General features: G+C 50.8%; 17 non-coding genes and 6 pseudogenes across 17 annotated transcripts; all 23 read right to left on the reverse strand.

Moving 5' to 3' along the window:
- Positions 1–34: 34 nt before the first annotated feature.
- On the reverse strand, positions 35–153 carry LOC127588244 (5S ribosomal RNA). Its single transcript, XR_007959020.1, has one exon. It is a non-coding gene; the product is annotated as a 5S ribosomal RNA (ribosomal RNA).
- A 481-nt stretch (positions 154–634) lies between these two features.
- LOC127613499 (5S ribosomal RNA) lies at positions 635–753 on the reverse strand. Its single transcript, XR_007966214.1, has one exon. It is a non-coding gene; the product is annotated as a 5S ribosomal RNA (ribosomal RNA).
- Positions 754–1,233: 480 nt separating this feature from the next.
- LOC127588256 (5S ribosomal RNA) lies at positions 1,234–1,352 on the reverse strand. The gene has a single exon (XR_007959022.1). It is a non-coding gene; the product is annotated as a 5S ribosomal RNA (ribosomal RNA).
- A 482-nt stretch (positions 1,353–1,834) lies between these two features.
- Positions 1,835–1,953, reverse strand: LOC127588261 (5S ribosomal RNA). The gene has a single exon (XR_007959023.1). It is a non-coding gene; the product is annotated as a 5S ribosomal RNA (ribosomal RNA).
- A 481-nt stretch (positions 1,954–2,434) lies between these two features.
- LOC127613506 (5S ribosomal RNA) lies at positions 2,435–2,553 on the reverse strand. Its single transcript, XR_007966215.1, has one exon. It is a non-coding gene; the product is annotated as a 5S ribosomal RNA (ribosomal RNA).
- Positions 2,554–3,033: 480 nt separating this feature from the next.
- Positions 3,034–3,142, reverse strand: LOC127616144 (uncharacterized; annotated as a pseudogene).
- Positions 3,143–3,622: 480 nt separating this feature from the next.
- On the reverse strand, positions 3,623–3,741 carry LOC127588266 (5S ribosomal RNA). Its single transcript, XR_007959024.1, has one exon. It is a non-coding gene; the product is annotated as a 5S ribosomal RNA (ribosomal RNA).
- A 482-nt stretch (positions 3,742–4,223) lies between these two features.
- LOC127588272 (5S ribosomal RNA) lies at positions 4,224–4,342 on the reverse strand. The gene has a single exon (XR_007959025.1). It is a non-coding gene; the product is annotated as a 5S ribosomal RNA (ribosomal RNA).
- Positions 4,343–4,823: 481 nt separating this feature from the next.
- LOC127588280 (5S ribosomal RNA) lies at positions 4,824–4,942 on the reverse strand. The gene has a single exon (XR_007959033.1). It is a non-coding gene; the product is annotated as a 5S ribosomal RNA (ribosomal RNA).
- Positions 4,943–5,422: 480 nt separating this feature from the next.
- On the reverse strand, positions 5,423–5,531 carry LOC127616154 (uncharacterized; annotated as a pseudogene).
- Positions 5,532–6,011: 480 nt separating this feature from the next.
- Positions 6,012–6,130, reverse strand: LOC127613715 (5S ribosomal RNA). The gene has a single exon (XR_007966293.1). It is a non-coding gene; the product is annotated as a 5S ribosomal RNA (ribosomal RNA).
- A 481-nt stretch (positions 6,131–6,611) lies between these two features.
- Positions 6,612–6,730, reverse strand: LOC127588290 (5S ribosomal RNA). Its single transcript, XR_007959035.1, has one exon. It is a non-coding gene; the product is annotated as a 5S ribosomal RNA (ribosomal RNA).
- A 480-nt stretch (positions 6,731–7,210) lies between these two features.
- On the reverse strand, positions 7,211–7,319 carry LOC127616159 (uncharacterized; annotated as a pseudogene).
- A 480-nt stretch (positions 7,320–7,799) lies between these two features.
- On the reverse strand, positions 7,800–7,918 carry LOC127613716 (5S ribosomal RNA). The gene has a single exon (XR_007966294.1). It is a non-coding gene; the product is annotated as a 5S ribosomal RNA (ribosomal RNA).
- A 481-nt stretch (positions 7,919–8,399) lies between these two features.
- On the reverse strand, positions 8,400–8,518 carry LOC127588292 (5S ribosomal RNA). The gene has a single exon (XR_007959036.1). It is a non-coding gene; the product is annotated as a 5S ribosomal RNA (ribosomal RNA).
- A 480-nt stretch (positions 8,519–8,998) lies between these two features.
- On the reverse strand, positions 8,999–9,107 carry LOC127616168 (uncharacterized; annotated as a pseudogene).
- A 480-nt stretch (positions 9,108–9,587) lies between these two features.
- LOC127588298 (5S ribosomal RNA) lies at positions 9,588–9,706 on the reverse strand. Its single transcript, XR_007959038.1, has one exon. It is a non-coding gene; the product is annotated as a 5S ribosomal RNA (ribosomal RNA).
- A 480-nt stretch (positions 9,707–10,186) lies between these two features.
- On the reverse strand, positions 10,187–10,305 carry LOC127588302 (5S ribosomal RNA). Its single transcript, XR_007959042.1, has one exon. It is a non-coding gene; the product is annotated as a 5S ribosomal RNA (ribosomal RNA).
- Positions 10,306–10,786: 481 nt separating this feature from the next.
- Positions 10,787–10,895, reverse strand: LOC127616171 (uncharacterized; annotated as a pseudogene).
- Positions 10,896–11,375: 480 nt separating this feature from the next.
- LOC127588305 (5S ribosomal RNA) lies at positions 11,376–11,494 on the reverse strand. The gene has a single exon (XR_007959043.1). It is a non-coding gene; the product is annotated as a 5S ribosomal RNA (ribosomal RNA).
- A 480-nt stretch (positions 11,495–11,974) lies between these two features.
- Positions 11,975–12,093, reverse strand: LOC127588317 (5S ribosomal RNA). The gene has a single exon (XR_007959045.1). It is a non-coding gene; the product is annotated as a 5S ribosomal RNA (ribosomal RNA).
- Positions 12,094–12,574: 481 nt separating this feature from the next.
- On the reverse strand, positions 12,575–12,693 carry LOC127588323 (5S ribosomal RNA). The gene has a single exon (XR_007959046.1). It is a non-coding gene; the product is annotated as a 5S ribosomal RNA (ribosomal RNA).
- Positions 12,694–13,175: 482 nt separating this feature from the next.
- On the reverse strand, positions 13,176–13,304 carry LOC127616687 (uncharacterized; annotated as a pseudogene).
- Between the last annotated feature and the right edge of the window lie 182 nt (positions 13,305–13,486).

Here is a 13,486-nt window from a genome sequence, read left to right on the forward strand (position 1 = left end):
GTGAATCGTGTTGTGAATTGGAGGTGGGTGCAAAAGCTTACAGCACCTGGTATTCCCAGGCGGTCTCCCATCCAAGTACTAACCAGGCCCGACCCTGCTTAGCTTCCGAGATCGGACGAGATCGGGCGTTCTCAGGGTAGTATGGCCGTAAGCGAGGGAAAACGCGAAAATTGTCCTCTTTATAGCAGACAGGGCACTTCCGGGTCGGGGGTGGAGTCGTGGGGTGATTTTTTTTTTCATTTAATAAACCTCCTCCGGAGTGCACAAAGGAGGGGCCCGCTCCCGTGGTGGTTTGAGCGCGCAGCCTGTCAGGCTCGCATACGGTCCTCTGCGAGCACGCAGATGCGGTATTTGACGTTTGTTGCAAAAGTGGGCTTTTCCAGTGGAGGTGCAAAGGCATCCAGCAGGCGGAAATCCCAAGCTGTTTCATGTCCAAGTGCTATCATGACCGATCCCCGTGCAGACGGCTCCCTCTGTTGGACATTAATTTTATTCCAAAGAGACGTTGATCTGTCAAATCAACGTGAAGGAAACGATTTCAAACCACAGGATAAGTGAAAGTTGAATGACGAATGAATGCCAAAATTTTTGGAAAGAGCAGTGAATCGTGTTGTGAATTGGAGGTGGGTGCAAAAGCTTACAGTACCTGGTATTCCCAGGCGGTCTCCCATCCAAGTACTAACCAGGCCCGACCCTGCTTAGCTTCCGAGATCGGACGAGATCGGGCGTTCTCAGGGTAGTATGGCCGTAAGCGAGGGAAAACGTGAAAATTGTCCCCTTTATAGCAGACAGGGCACTTGCGGGTCGGGGATGGAGTCGTGGGGTGATTTTTTTTTTCATTTAATGACCTCCTCCCGAGAGCACGAAGGAGGGGCCCGCTCCCGTGGTGGTTTGAGCGCGCAGCCTGTCAGGCTCGCATACGGTCCTCTGCGAGCACGCAGATGCGGTATTTGACGTTTGTTGCAAAAGTGGGCTTTTCCAGTGGAGGTGCAAAGGCATCCAGCAGGCGGAAATCCCAAGCTGTTTCATGTCCAAGTGCTATCATGACCGATCCCCGTGCAGACGGCTCCCTCTGTTGGACATTAATTTTATTCCAAAGAGACGTTGATCTGTCAAATCAACGTGAAGGAAACGATTTCAAACCTCAGGATAAGTGAAAGTTGAATGACGAATGAATGCCAAAATTTTTGGAAAGAGCAGTGAATCATGTTGAGAATTGGAGGTGGGTCCAAAAGCTTACAGCACCTGGTATTCCCAGGCGGTCTCCCATCCAAGTACTAACCAGGCCCGACCCTGCTTAGCTTCCGAGATCGGACGAGATCGGGCGTTCTCAGGGTAGTATGGCCGTAAGCGAGGGAAAACGTGAAAATTGTCCTCTTTATAGCAGACAGGGCACTTCCGGGTCGGGGGTGGAGTAGTGGGGTGATTTTTTTTTTTCATTTAATAAACCTCCTCCGGAGTGCACAAAGGAGGGGCCCGCTCCCGTGGTGGTTTGAGAGCGCAGCCTGTCAGGCTCGCATACGGTCCTCTGCGAGCACGCAGATACGGTACTTGATGTCTGTTGCAAAAGTTGGCTTTTCCAGTGGAGGTGCAAAAGCATCCAGCAGGCGGAAATCCCAAGCTGCTTCATGTCCAAGTGCTATCATTATCGATCCACGTGCAGACGGCTCCCTCTGTTGGACATTAATTTTATTCCAAAGAGACGTTGATCTGTCAAATCAACGTGAAGGAAACGATTTCAAACCACAGGATAAGTGAAAGTTGAATGACGAATGAATGCCAAAATTTTTGGAAAGAGCAGTGAATCGTGTTGTGAATTGGAGGTGGGTGCAAAAGCTTACAGCACCTGGTATTCCCAGGCGGTCTCCCATCCAAGTACTAACCAGGCCCGACCCTGCTTAGCTTCCGAGATCGGACGAGATCGGGCGTTCTCAGGGTAGTATGGCCGTAAGCGAGGGAAAACGCGAAAATTGTCCTCTTTATAGCAGACAGGGCACTTCCGGGTCGGGGGTGGAGTCGTGGGGTGATTTTTTTTTTCATTTAATAAACCTCCTCCGGAGTGCACAAAGGAGGGGCCCGCTCCCGTGGTGGTTTGAGCGCGCAGCCTGTCAGGCTCGCATACGGTCCTCTGCGAGCACGCAGATGCGGTATTTGACGTTTGTTGCAAAAGTGGGCTTTTCCAGTGGAGGTGCAAAGGCATCCAGCAGGCGGAAATCCCAAGCTGTTTCATGTCCAAGTGCTATCATGACCGATCCCCGTGCAGACGGCTCCCTCTGTTGGACATTAATTTTATTCCAAAGAGACGTTGATCTGTCAAATCAACGTGAAGGAAACGATTTCAAACCACAGGATAAGTGAAAGTTGAATGACGAATGAATGCCAAAATTTTTGGAAAGAGCAGTGAATCGTGTTGTGAATTGGAGGTGGGTGCAAAAGCTTACAGTACCTGGTATTCCCAGGCGGTCTCCCATCCAAGTACTAACCAGGCCCGACCCTGCTTAGCTTCCGAGATCGGACGAGATCGGGCGTTCTCAGGGTAGTATGGCCGTAAGCGAGGGAAAACGTGAAAATTGTCCCCTTTATAGCAGACAGGGCACTTGCGGGTCGGGGATGGAGTCGTGGGGTGATTTTTTTTTTCATTTAATGACCTCCTCCCGAGAGCACGAAGGAGGGGCCCGCTCCCGTGGTGGTTTGAGCGCGCAGCCTGTCAGGCTCGCATACGGTCCTCTGCGAGCACGCAGATGCGGTATTTGACGTTTGTTGCAAAAGTGGGCTTTTCCAGTGGAGGTGCAAAGGCATCCAGCAGGCGGAAATCCCAAGCTGTTTCATGTCCAAGTGCTATCATGACCGATCCCCGTGCAGACGGCTCCCTCTGTTGGACATTAATTTTATTCCAAAGAGACGTTGATCTGTCAAATCAACGTGAAGGAAACGATTTCAAACCACAGGATAAGTGAAAGTTGAATGACGAATGAATGCCAAAATTTTTGGAAAGAGCAGTGAATCATGTTGAGAATTGGAGGTGGGTCCAAAAGCTTACAGCACCTGGTATTCCCAGGCGGTCTCCCATCCAAGTACTAACCAGGCCCGACCCTGCTTAGCTTCCGAGATCGGGTGCTCTCAGGGTAGTATGGCCGTAAGCGAGGGAAAACGTGAAAATTGTCCCCTTTATAGCAGACAGGGCACTTGCGGGTCGGGGATGGAGTCGTGGGGTGATTTTTTTTTTCATTTAATGACCTCCTCCCGAGAGCACGAAGGAGGGGCCCGCTCCCGTGGTGGTTTGAGCGCGCAGCCTGTCAGGCTCGCATACGGTCCTCTGCGAGCACGCAGATGCGGTATTTGACGTTTGTTGCAAAAGTGGGCTTTTCCAGTGGAGGTGCAAAGGCATCCAGCAGGCGGAAATCCCAAGCTGTTTCATGTCCAAGTGCTATCATGACCGATCCCCGTGCAGACGGCTCCCTCTGTTGGACATTAATTTTATTCCAAAGAGACGTTGATCTGTCAAATCAACGTGAAGGAAACGATTTCAAACCACAGGATAAGTGAAAGTTGAATGACGAATGAATGCCAAAATTTTTGGAAAGAGCAGTGAATCGTGTTGAGAATTGGAGGTGGGTCCAAAAGCTTACAGCACCTGGTATTCCCAGGCGGTCTCCCATCCAAGTACTAACCAGGCCCGACCCTGCTTAGCTTCCGAGATCGGACGAGATCGGGCGTTCTCAGGGTAGTATGGCCGTAAGCGAGGGAAAACGTGAAAATTGTCCTCTTTATAGCAGACAGGGCACTTCCGGGTCGGGGGTGGAGTAGTGGGGTGATTTTTTTTTTTCATTTAATAAACCTCCTCCGGAGTGCACAAAGGAGGGGCCCGCTCCCGTGGTGGTTTGAGAGCGCAGCCTGTCAGGCTCGCATACGGTCCTCTGCGAGCACGCAGATACGGTACTTGATGTCTGTTGCAAAAGTTGGCTTTTCCAGTGGAGGTGCAAAAGCATCCAGCAGGCGGAAATCCCAAGCTGCTTCATGTCCAAGTGCTATCATTATCGATCCACGTGCAGACGGCTCCCTCTGTTGGACATTAATTTTATTCCAAAGAGACGTTGATCTGTCAAATCAACGTGAAGGAAACGATTTCAAACCACAGGATAAGTGAAAGTTGAATGACGAATGAATGCCAAAATTTTTGGAAAGAGCAGTGAATCGTGTTGTGAATTGGAGGTGGGTGCAAAAGCTTACAGCACCTGGTATTCCCAGGCGGTCTCCCATCCAAGTACTAACCAGGCCCGACCCTGCTTAGCTTCCGAGATCGGACGAGATCGGGCGTTCTCAGGGTAGTATGGCCGTAAGCGAGGGAAAACGCGAAAATTGTCCTCTTTATAGCAGACAGGGCACTTCCGGGTCGGGGGTGGAGTCGTGGGGTGATTTTTTTTTTCATTTAATAAACCTCCTCCGGAGTGCACAAAGGAGGGGCCCGCTCCCGTGGTGGTTTGAGCGCGCAGCCTGTCAGGCTCGCATACGGTCCTCTGCGAGCACGCAGATGCGGTATTTGACGTTTGTTGCAAAAGTGGGCTTTTCCAGTGGAGGTGCAAAGGCATCCAGCAGGCGGAAATCCCAAGCTGTTTCATGTCCAAGTGCTATCATGACCGATCCCCGTGCAGACGGCTCCCTCTGTTGGACATTAATTTTATTCCAAAGAGACGTTGATCTGTCAAATCAACGTGAAGGAAACGATTTCAAACCACAGGATAAGTGAAAGTTGAATGACGAATGAATGCCAAAATTTTTGGAAAGAGCAGTGAATCGTGTTGTGAATTGGAGGTGGGTGCAAAAGCTTACAGCACCTGGTATTCCCAGGCGGTCTCCCATCCAAGTACTAACCAGGCCCGACCCTGCTTAGCTTCCGAGATCGGACGAGATCGGGCGTTCTCAGGGTAGTATGGCCGTAAGCGAGGGAAAACGTGAAAATTGTCCCCTTTATAGCAGACAGGGCACTTGCGGGTCGGGGATGGAGTCGTGGGGTGATTTTTTTTTTCATTTAATGACCTCCTCCCGAGAGCACGAAGGAGGGGCCCGCTCCCGTGGTGGTTTGAGCGCGCAGCCTGTCAGGCTCGCATACGGTCCTCTGCGAGCACGCAGATGCGGTATTTGACGTTTGTTGCAAAAGTGGGCTTTTCCAGTGGAGGTGCAAAGGCATCCAGCAGGCGGAAATCCCAAGCTGTTTCATGTCCAAGTGCTATCATGACCGATCCCCGTGCAGACGGCTCCCTCTGTTGGACATTAATTTTATTCCAAAGAGACGTTGATCTGTCAAATCAACGTGAAGGAAACGATTTCAAACCACAGGATAAGTGAAAGTTGAATGACGAATGAATGCCAAAATTTTTGGAAAGAGCAGTGAATCATGTTGAGAATTGGAGGTGGGTCCAAAAGCTTACAGCACCTGGTATTCCCAGGCGGTCTCCCATCCAAGTACTAACCAGGCCCGACCCTGCTTAGCTTCCGAGATCGGGTGCTCTCAGGGTAGTATGGCCGTAAGCGAGGGTAAACGTGAAAATTGTCCCCTTTATAGCAGACAGGGCACTTCTGGGTCGGGGGTGGAGTAGTGGGGTGATTTTTTTTTAATTTAATAAACCTCCTCCGGAGTGCACAAAGGAGGGACCCGCTCCCGTGGTGGTTTGAGCGCGCAGCCTGTCAGGCTCGCATACGGTCCTCTGCGAGCACGCAGAGGCTGTATTTGATGTCTGTTGCAAAAGTTGGCTTTTCCAGTGGAGGTGCAAAAGCATCCAGCAGGCGGAAATCCCAAGCTGCTTCATGTCCAAGTGCTATCATTACCGATCCACGTGCAGACGGCTCCCTCTGTTGGACATTAATTTTATTCCAAAGAGACGTTGATCTGTCAAATCAACGTGAAGGAAACGATTTCAAACCACAGGATAAGTGAAAGTTGAATGACGAATGAATGCCAAAATTTTTGGAAAGAGCAGTGAATCGTGTTGTGAATTGGAGGTGGGTGCAAAAGCTTACAGCACCTGGTATTCCGAGGCGGTCTCCCATCCAAGTACTAACCAGGCCCGACCCTGCTTAGCTTCCGAGATCGGACGAGATCGGGCGTTCTCAGGGTAGTATGGCCGTAAGCGAGGGAAAACGCGAAAATTGTCCTCTTTATAGCAGACAGGGCACTTCCGGGTCGGGGGTGGAGTCGTGGGGTGATTTTTTTTTTCATTTAATAAACCTCCTCCGGAGTGCACAAAGGAGGGGCCCGCTCCCGTGGTGGTTTGAGCGCGCAGCCTGTCAGGCTCGCATACGGTCCTCTGCGAGCACGCAGATGCGGTATTTGACGTTTGTTGCAAAAGTGGGCTTTTCCAGTGGAGGTGCAAAGGCATCCAGCAGGCGGAAATCCCAAGCTGTTTCATGTCCAAGTGCTATCATGACCGATCCCCGTGCAGACGGCTCCCTCTGTTGGACATTAATTTTATTCCAAAGAGACGTTGATCTGTCAAATCAACGTGAAGGAAACGATTTCAAACCACAGGATAAGTGAAAGTTGAATGACGAATGAATGCCAAAATTTTTGGAAAGAGCAGTGAATCGTGTTGTGAATTGGAGGTGGGTGCAAAAGCTTACAGCACCTGGTATTCCCAGGCGGTCTCCCATCCAAGTACTAACCAGGCCCGACCCTGCTTAGCTTCCGAGATCGGACGAGATCGGGCGTTCTCAGGGTAGTATGGCCGTAAGCGAGGGAAAACGTGAAAATTGTCCCCTTTATAGCAGACAGGGCACTTGCGGGTCGGGGATGGAGTCGTGGGGTGATTTTTTTTTTCATTTAATGACCTCCTCCCGAGAGCACGAAGGAGGGGCCCGCTCCCGTGGTGGTTTGAGCGCGCAGCCTGTCAGGCTCGCATACGGTCCTCTGCGAGCACGCAGATGCGGTATTTGACGTTTGTTGCAAAAGTGGGCTTTTCCAGTGGAGGTGCAAAGGCATCCAGCAGGCGGAAATCCCAAGCTGTTTCATGTCCAAGTGCTATCATGACCGATCCCCGTGCAGACGGCTCCCTCTGTTGGACATTAATTTTATTCCAAAGAGACGTTGATCTGTCAAATCAACGTGAAGGAAACGATTTCAAACCACAGGATAAGTGAAAGTTGAATGACGAATGAATGCCAAAATTTTTGGAAAGAGCAGTGAATCATGTTGAGAATTGGAGGTGGGTCCAAAAGCTTACAGCACCTGGTATTCCCAGGCGGTCTCCCATCCAAGTACTAACCAGGCCCGACCCTGCTTAGCTTCCGAGATCGGGTGCTCTCAGGGTAGTATGGCCGTAAGCGAGGGTAAACGTGAAAATTGTCCCCTTTATAGCAGACAGGGCACTTCTGGGTCGGGGGTGGAGTAGTGGGGTGATTTTTTTTTAATTTAATAAACCTCCTCCGGAGTGCACAAAGGAGGGACCCGCTCCCGTGGTGGTTTGAGCGCGCAGCCTGTCAGGCTCGCATACGGTCCTCTGCGAGCACGCAGAGGCTGTATTTGATGTCTGTTGCAAAAGTTGGCTTTTCCAGTGGAGGTGCAAAAGCATCCAGCAGGCGGAAATCCCAAGCTGCTTCATGTCCAAGTGCTATCATTACCGATCCACGTGCAGACGGCTCCCTCTGTTGGACATTAATTTTATTCCAAAGAGACGTTGATCTGTCAAATCAACGTGAAGGAAACGATTTCAAACCACAGGATAAGTGAAAGTTGAATGACGAATGAATGCCAAAATTTTTGGAAAGAGCAGTGAATCGTGTTGTGAATTGGAGGTGGGTGCAAAAGCTTACAGCACCTGGTATTCCGAGGCGGTCTCCCATCCAAGTACTAACCAGGCCCGACCCTGCTTAGCTTCCGAGATCGGACGAGATCGGGCGTTCTCAGGGTAGTATGGCCGTAAGCGAGGGAAAACGCGAAAATTGTCCTCTTTATAGCAGACAGGGCACTTCCGGGTCGGGGGTGGAGTCGTGGGGTGATTTTTTTTTTCATTTAATAAACCTCCTCCGGAGTGCACAAAGGAGGGGCCCGCTCCCGTGGTGGTTTGAGCGCGCAGCCTGTCAGGCTCGCATACGGTCCTCTGCGAGCACGCAGATGCGGTATTTGACGTTTGTTGCAAAAGTGGGCTTTTCCAGTGGAGGTGCAAAGGCATCCAGCAGGCGGAAATCCCAAGCTGTTTCATGTCCAAGTGCTATCATGACCGATCCCCGTGCAGACGGCTCCCTCTGTTGGACATTAATTTTATTCCAAAGAGACGTTGATCTGTCAAATCAACGTGAAGGAAACGATTTCAAACCACAGGATAAGTGAAAGTTGAATGACGAATGAATGCCAAAATTTTTGGAAAGAGCAGTGAATCGTGTTGTGAATTGGAGGTGGGTGCAAAAGCTTACAGCACCTGGTATTCCCAGGCGGTCTCCCATCCAAGTACTAACCAGGCCCGACCCTGCTTAGCTTCCGAGATCGGACGAGATCGGGCGTTCTCAGGGTAGTATGGCCGTAAGCGAGGGAAAACGTGAAAATTGTCCCCTTTATAGCAGACAGGGCACTTGCGGGTCGGGGATGGAGTCGTGGGGTGATTTTTTTTTTCATTTAATGACCTCCTCCCGAGAGCACGAAGGAGGGGCCCGCTCCCGTGGTGGTTTGAGCGCGCAGCCTGTCAGGCTCGCATACGGTCCTCTGCGAGCACGCAGATGCGGTATTTGACGTTTGTTGCAAAAGTGGGCTTTTCCAGTGGAGGTGCAAAGGCATCCAGCAGGCGGAAATCCCAAGCTGTTTCATGTCCAAGTGCTATCATGACCGATCCCCGTGCAGACGGCTCCCTCTGTTGGACATTAATTTTATTCCAAAGAGACGTTGATCTGTCAAATCAACGTGAAGGAAACGATTTCAAACCACAGGATAAGTGAAAGTTGAATGACGAATGAATGCCAAAATTTTTGGAAAGAGCAGTGAATCGTGTTGAGAATTGGAGGTGGGTCCAAAAGCTTACAGCACCTGGTATTCCCAGGCGGTCTCCCATCCAAGTACTAACCAGGCCCGACCCTGCTTAGCTTCCGAGATCGGGTGCTCTCAGGGTAGTATGGCCGTAAGCGAGGGTAAACGTGAAAATTGTCCCCTTTATAGCAGACAGGGCACTTCTGGGTCGGGGGTGGAGTAGTGGGGTGATTTTTTTTTAATTTAATAAACCTCCTCCGGAGTGCACAAAGGAGGGACCCGCTCCCGTGGTGGTTTGAGCGCGCAGCCTGTCAGGCTCGCATACGGTCCTCTGCGAGCACGCAGAGGCTGTATTTGATGTCTGTTGCAAAAGTTGGCTTTTCCAGTGGAGGTGCAAAAGCATCCAGCAGGCGGAAATCCCAAGCTGCTTCATGTCCAAGTGCTATCATTACCGATCCACGTGCAGACGGCTCCCTCTGTTGGACATTAATTTTATTCCAAAGAGACGTTGATCTGTCAAATCAACGTGAAGGAAACGATTTCAAACCACAGGATAAGTGAAAGTTGAATGACGAATGAATGCCAAAATTTTTGGAAAGAGCAGTGAATCGTGTTGTGAATTGGAGGTGGGTGCAAAAGCTTACAGCACCTGGTATTCCCAGGCGGTCTCCCATCCAAGTACTAACCAGGCCCGACCCTGCTTAGCTTCCGAGATCGGACGAGATCGGGCGTTCTCAGGGTAGTATGGCCGTAAGCGAGGGAAAACGTGAAAATTGTCCCCTTTATAGCAGACAGGGCACTTGCGGGTCGGGGATGGAGTCGTGGGGTGATTTTTTTTTTCATTTAATGACCTCCTCCATAGAGCACGAAGGAGGGGCCCGCTCCCGTGGTGGTTTGAGCGCGCAGCCTGTCAGGCTCGCATACGGTCCTCTGCGAGCACGCAGATGCGGTATTTGACGTTTGTTGCAAAAGTGGGCTTTTCCAGTGGAGGTGCAAAGGCATCCAGCAGGCGGAAATCCCAAGCTGTTTCATGTCCAAGTGCTATCATGACCGATCCCCGTGCAGACGGCTCCCTCTGTTGGACATTAATTTTATTCCAAAGAGACGTTGATCTGTCAAATCAACGTGAAGGAAACGATTTCAAACCACAGGATAAGTGAAAGTTGAATGACGAATGAATGCCAAAATTTTTGGAAAGAGCAGTGAATCGTGTTGTGAATTGGAGGTGGGTGCAAAAGCTTACAGCACCTGGTATTCCCAGGCGGTCTCCCATCCAAGTACTAACCAGGCCCGACCCTGCTTAGCTTCCGAGATCGGACGAGATCGGGCGTTCTCAGGGTAGTATGGCCGTAAGCGAGGGAAAACGCGAAAATTGTCCTCTTTATAGCAGACAGGGCACTTCCGGGTCGGGGGTGGAGTCGTGGGGTGATTTTTTTTTTCATTTAATAAACCTCCTCCGGAGTGCACAAAGGAGGGGCCCGCTCCCGTGGTGGTTTGAGCGCGCAGCCTGTCAGGCTCGCATACGGTCCTCTGCGAGCACGCAGATGCGGTATTTGACGTTTGTTGCAAAAGTGGGCTTTTCCAGTGGAGGTGCAAAGGCATCCAGCAGGCGGAAATCCCAAGCTGTTTCATGTCCAAGTGCTATCATGACCGATCCCCGTGCAGACGGCTCCCTCTGTTGGACATTAATTTTATTCCAAAGAGACGTTGATCTGTCAAATCAACGTGAAGGAAACGATTTCAAACCACAGGATAAGTGAAAGTTGAATGACGAATGAATGCCAAAATTTTTGGAAAGAGCAGTGAATCGTGTTGAGAATTGGAGGTGGGTGCAAAAGCTTACAGCACCTGGTATTCCCAGGCGGTCTCCCATCCAAGTACTAACCAGGCCCGACCCTGCTTAGCTTCCGAGATCGGGTGCTCTCAGGGTAGTATGGCCGTAAGCGAGGGTAAACGTGAAAATTGTCCCCTTTATAGCAGACAGGGCACTTCTGGGTCGGGGGTGGAGTAGTGGGGTGATTTTTTTTTCATTTAATAAACCTCCTCCGGAGTGCACAAAGGAGGGACCCGCTCCCGTGGTGGTTTGAGCGCGCAGCCTGTCAGGCTCGCATACGGTCCTCTGCGAGCACGCAGAGGCTGTATTTGATGTCTGTTGCAAAAGTTGGCTTTTCCAGTGGAGGTGCAAAAGCATCCAGCAGGCGGAAATCCCAAGCTGCTTCATGTCCAAGTGCTATCATTACCGATCCACGTGCAGACGGCTCCCTCTGTTGGACATTAATTTTATTCCAAAGAGACGTTGATCTGTCAAATCAACGTGAAGGAAACGATTTCAAACCACAGGATAAGTGAAAGTTGAATGACGAATGAATGCCAAAATTTTTGGAAAGAGCAGTGAATCGTGTTGTGAATTGGAGGTGGGTGCAAAAGCTTACAGCACCTGGTATTCCCAGGCGGTCTCCCATCCAAGTACTAACCAGGCCCGACCCTGCTTAGCTTCCGAGATCGGACGAGATCGGGCGTTCTCAGGGTAGTATGGCCGTAAGCGAGGGAAAACGTGAAAATTGTCCCCTTTATAGCAGACAGGGCACTTGCGGGTCGGGGATGGAGTCGTGGGGTGATTTTTTTTTTCATTTAATGACCTCCTCCATAGAGCACGAAGGAGGGGCCCGCTCCCGTGGTGGTTTGAGCGCGCAGCCTGTCAGGCTCGCATACGGTCCTCTGCGAGCACGCAGATGCGGTATTTGACGTTTGTTGCAAAAGTGGGCTTTTCCAGTGGAGGTGCAAAGGCATCCAGCAGGCGGAAATCCCAAGCTGTTTCATGTCCAAGTGCTATCATGACCGATCCCCGTGCAGACGGCTCCCTCTGTTGGACATTAATTTTATTCCAAAGAGACGTTGATCTGTCAAATCAACGTGAAGGAAACGATTTCAAACCACAGGATAAGTGAAAGTTGAATGACGAATGAATGCCAAAATTTTTGGAAAGAGCAGTGAATCGTGTTGTGAATTGGAGGTGGGTGCAAAAGCTTACAGCACCTGGTATTCCCAGGCGGTCTCCCATCCAAGTACTAACCAGGCCCGACCCTGCTTAGCTTCCGAGATCGGACGAGATCGGGCGTTCTCAGGGTAGTATGGCCGTAAGCGAGGGAAAACGCGAAAATTGTCCTCTTTATAGCAGACAGGGCACTTCCGGGTCGGGGGTGGAGTCGTGGGGTGATTTTTTTTTTCATTTAATAAACCTCCTCCGGAGTGCACAAAGGAGGGGCCCGCTCCCGTGGTGGTTTGAGCGCGCAGCCTGTCAGGCTCGCATACGGTCCTCTGCGAGCACGCAGATGCGGTATTTGACGTTTGTTGCAAAAGTGGGCTTTTCCAGTGGAGGTGCAAAGGCATCCAGCAGGCGGAAATCCCAAGCTGTTTCATGTCCAAGTGCTATCATGACCGATCCCCGTGCAGACGGCTCCCTCTGTTGGACATTAATTTTATTCCAAAGAGACGTTGATCTGTCAAATCAACGTGAAGGAAACGATTTCAAACCACAGGATAAGTGAAAGTTGAATGACGAATGAATGCCAAAATTTTTGGAAAGAGCAGTGAATCGTGTTGAGAATTGGAGGTGGGTGCAAAAGCTTACAGCACCTGGTATTCCCAGGCGGTCTCCCATCCAAGTACTAACCAGGCCCGACCCTGCTTAGCTTCCGAGATCGGACGAGATCGGGCGTTCTCAGGGTAGTATGGCCGTAAGCGAGGGAAAACGCGAAAATTGTCCTTTTTATAGCAGACAGGGCACTTCCGGGTCGGGGGTGGAGTAGTGGGGTGATTTTTTTTTTTCATTTAATAAACCTCCTCCGGAGTGCACAAAGGAGGGGCCCGCTCCCGTGGTGGTTTGAGCGCGCAGCCTGTCAGGCTCGCATACGGTCCTCTGCGAGCACGCAGATGCGGTATTTGACGTTTGTTGCAAAAGTGGGCTTTTCCAGTGGAGGTGCAAAGGCATCCAGCAGGCGGAAATCCCAAGCTGTTTCATGTCCAAGTGCTATCATGACCGATCCCCGTGCAGACGGCTCCCTCTGTTGGACATTAATTTTATTCCAAAGAGACGTTGATCTGTCAAATCAACGTGAAGGAAACGATTTCAAACCACAGGATAAGTGAAAGTTGAATGACGAATGAATGCCAAAATTTTTGGAAAGAGCAGTGAATCGTGTTGAGAATTGGAGGTGGGTGCAAAAGCTTACAGCACCTGGTATTCCCAGGCGGTCTCCCATCCAAGTACTAACCAGGCCCGACACTGCTTAGCTTCCGAGATCGGACGAGATCGGACGAGATCGGGCGTTCTCAGGGTAGTATGGCCGTAAGCGAGGGAAAACGTGAAAATTGTCCTCTTTATAGCAGACAGGGCACTTCCGGGTCGAGGGTGGAGTAGTGGGGTGATTTTTTTTTTCATTTAATAAACCTCCTCCGGAGTGCACAAAGGAGGGGCCCGCTCCCGTGGTGGTTTGAGCGCGCAGCCTGTCAGGCTCGCATACGGTCCTCTGCGAG

Source organism: Hippocampus zosterae, chromosome 1 (genome assembly GCF_025434085.1).
Source record: "Hippocampus zosterae strain Florida chromosome 1, ASM2543408v3, whole genome shotgun sequence".
Lineage (NCBI taxonomy): Eukaryota > Metazoa > Chordata > Actinopteri > Syngnathiformes > Syngnathidae > Hippocampus > Hippocampus zosterae.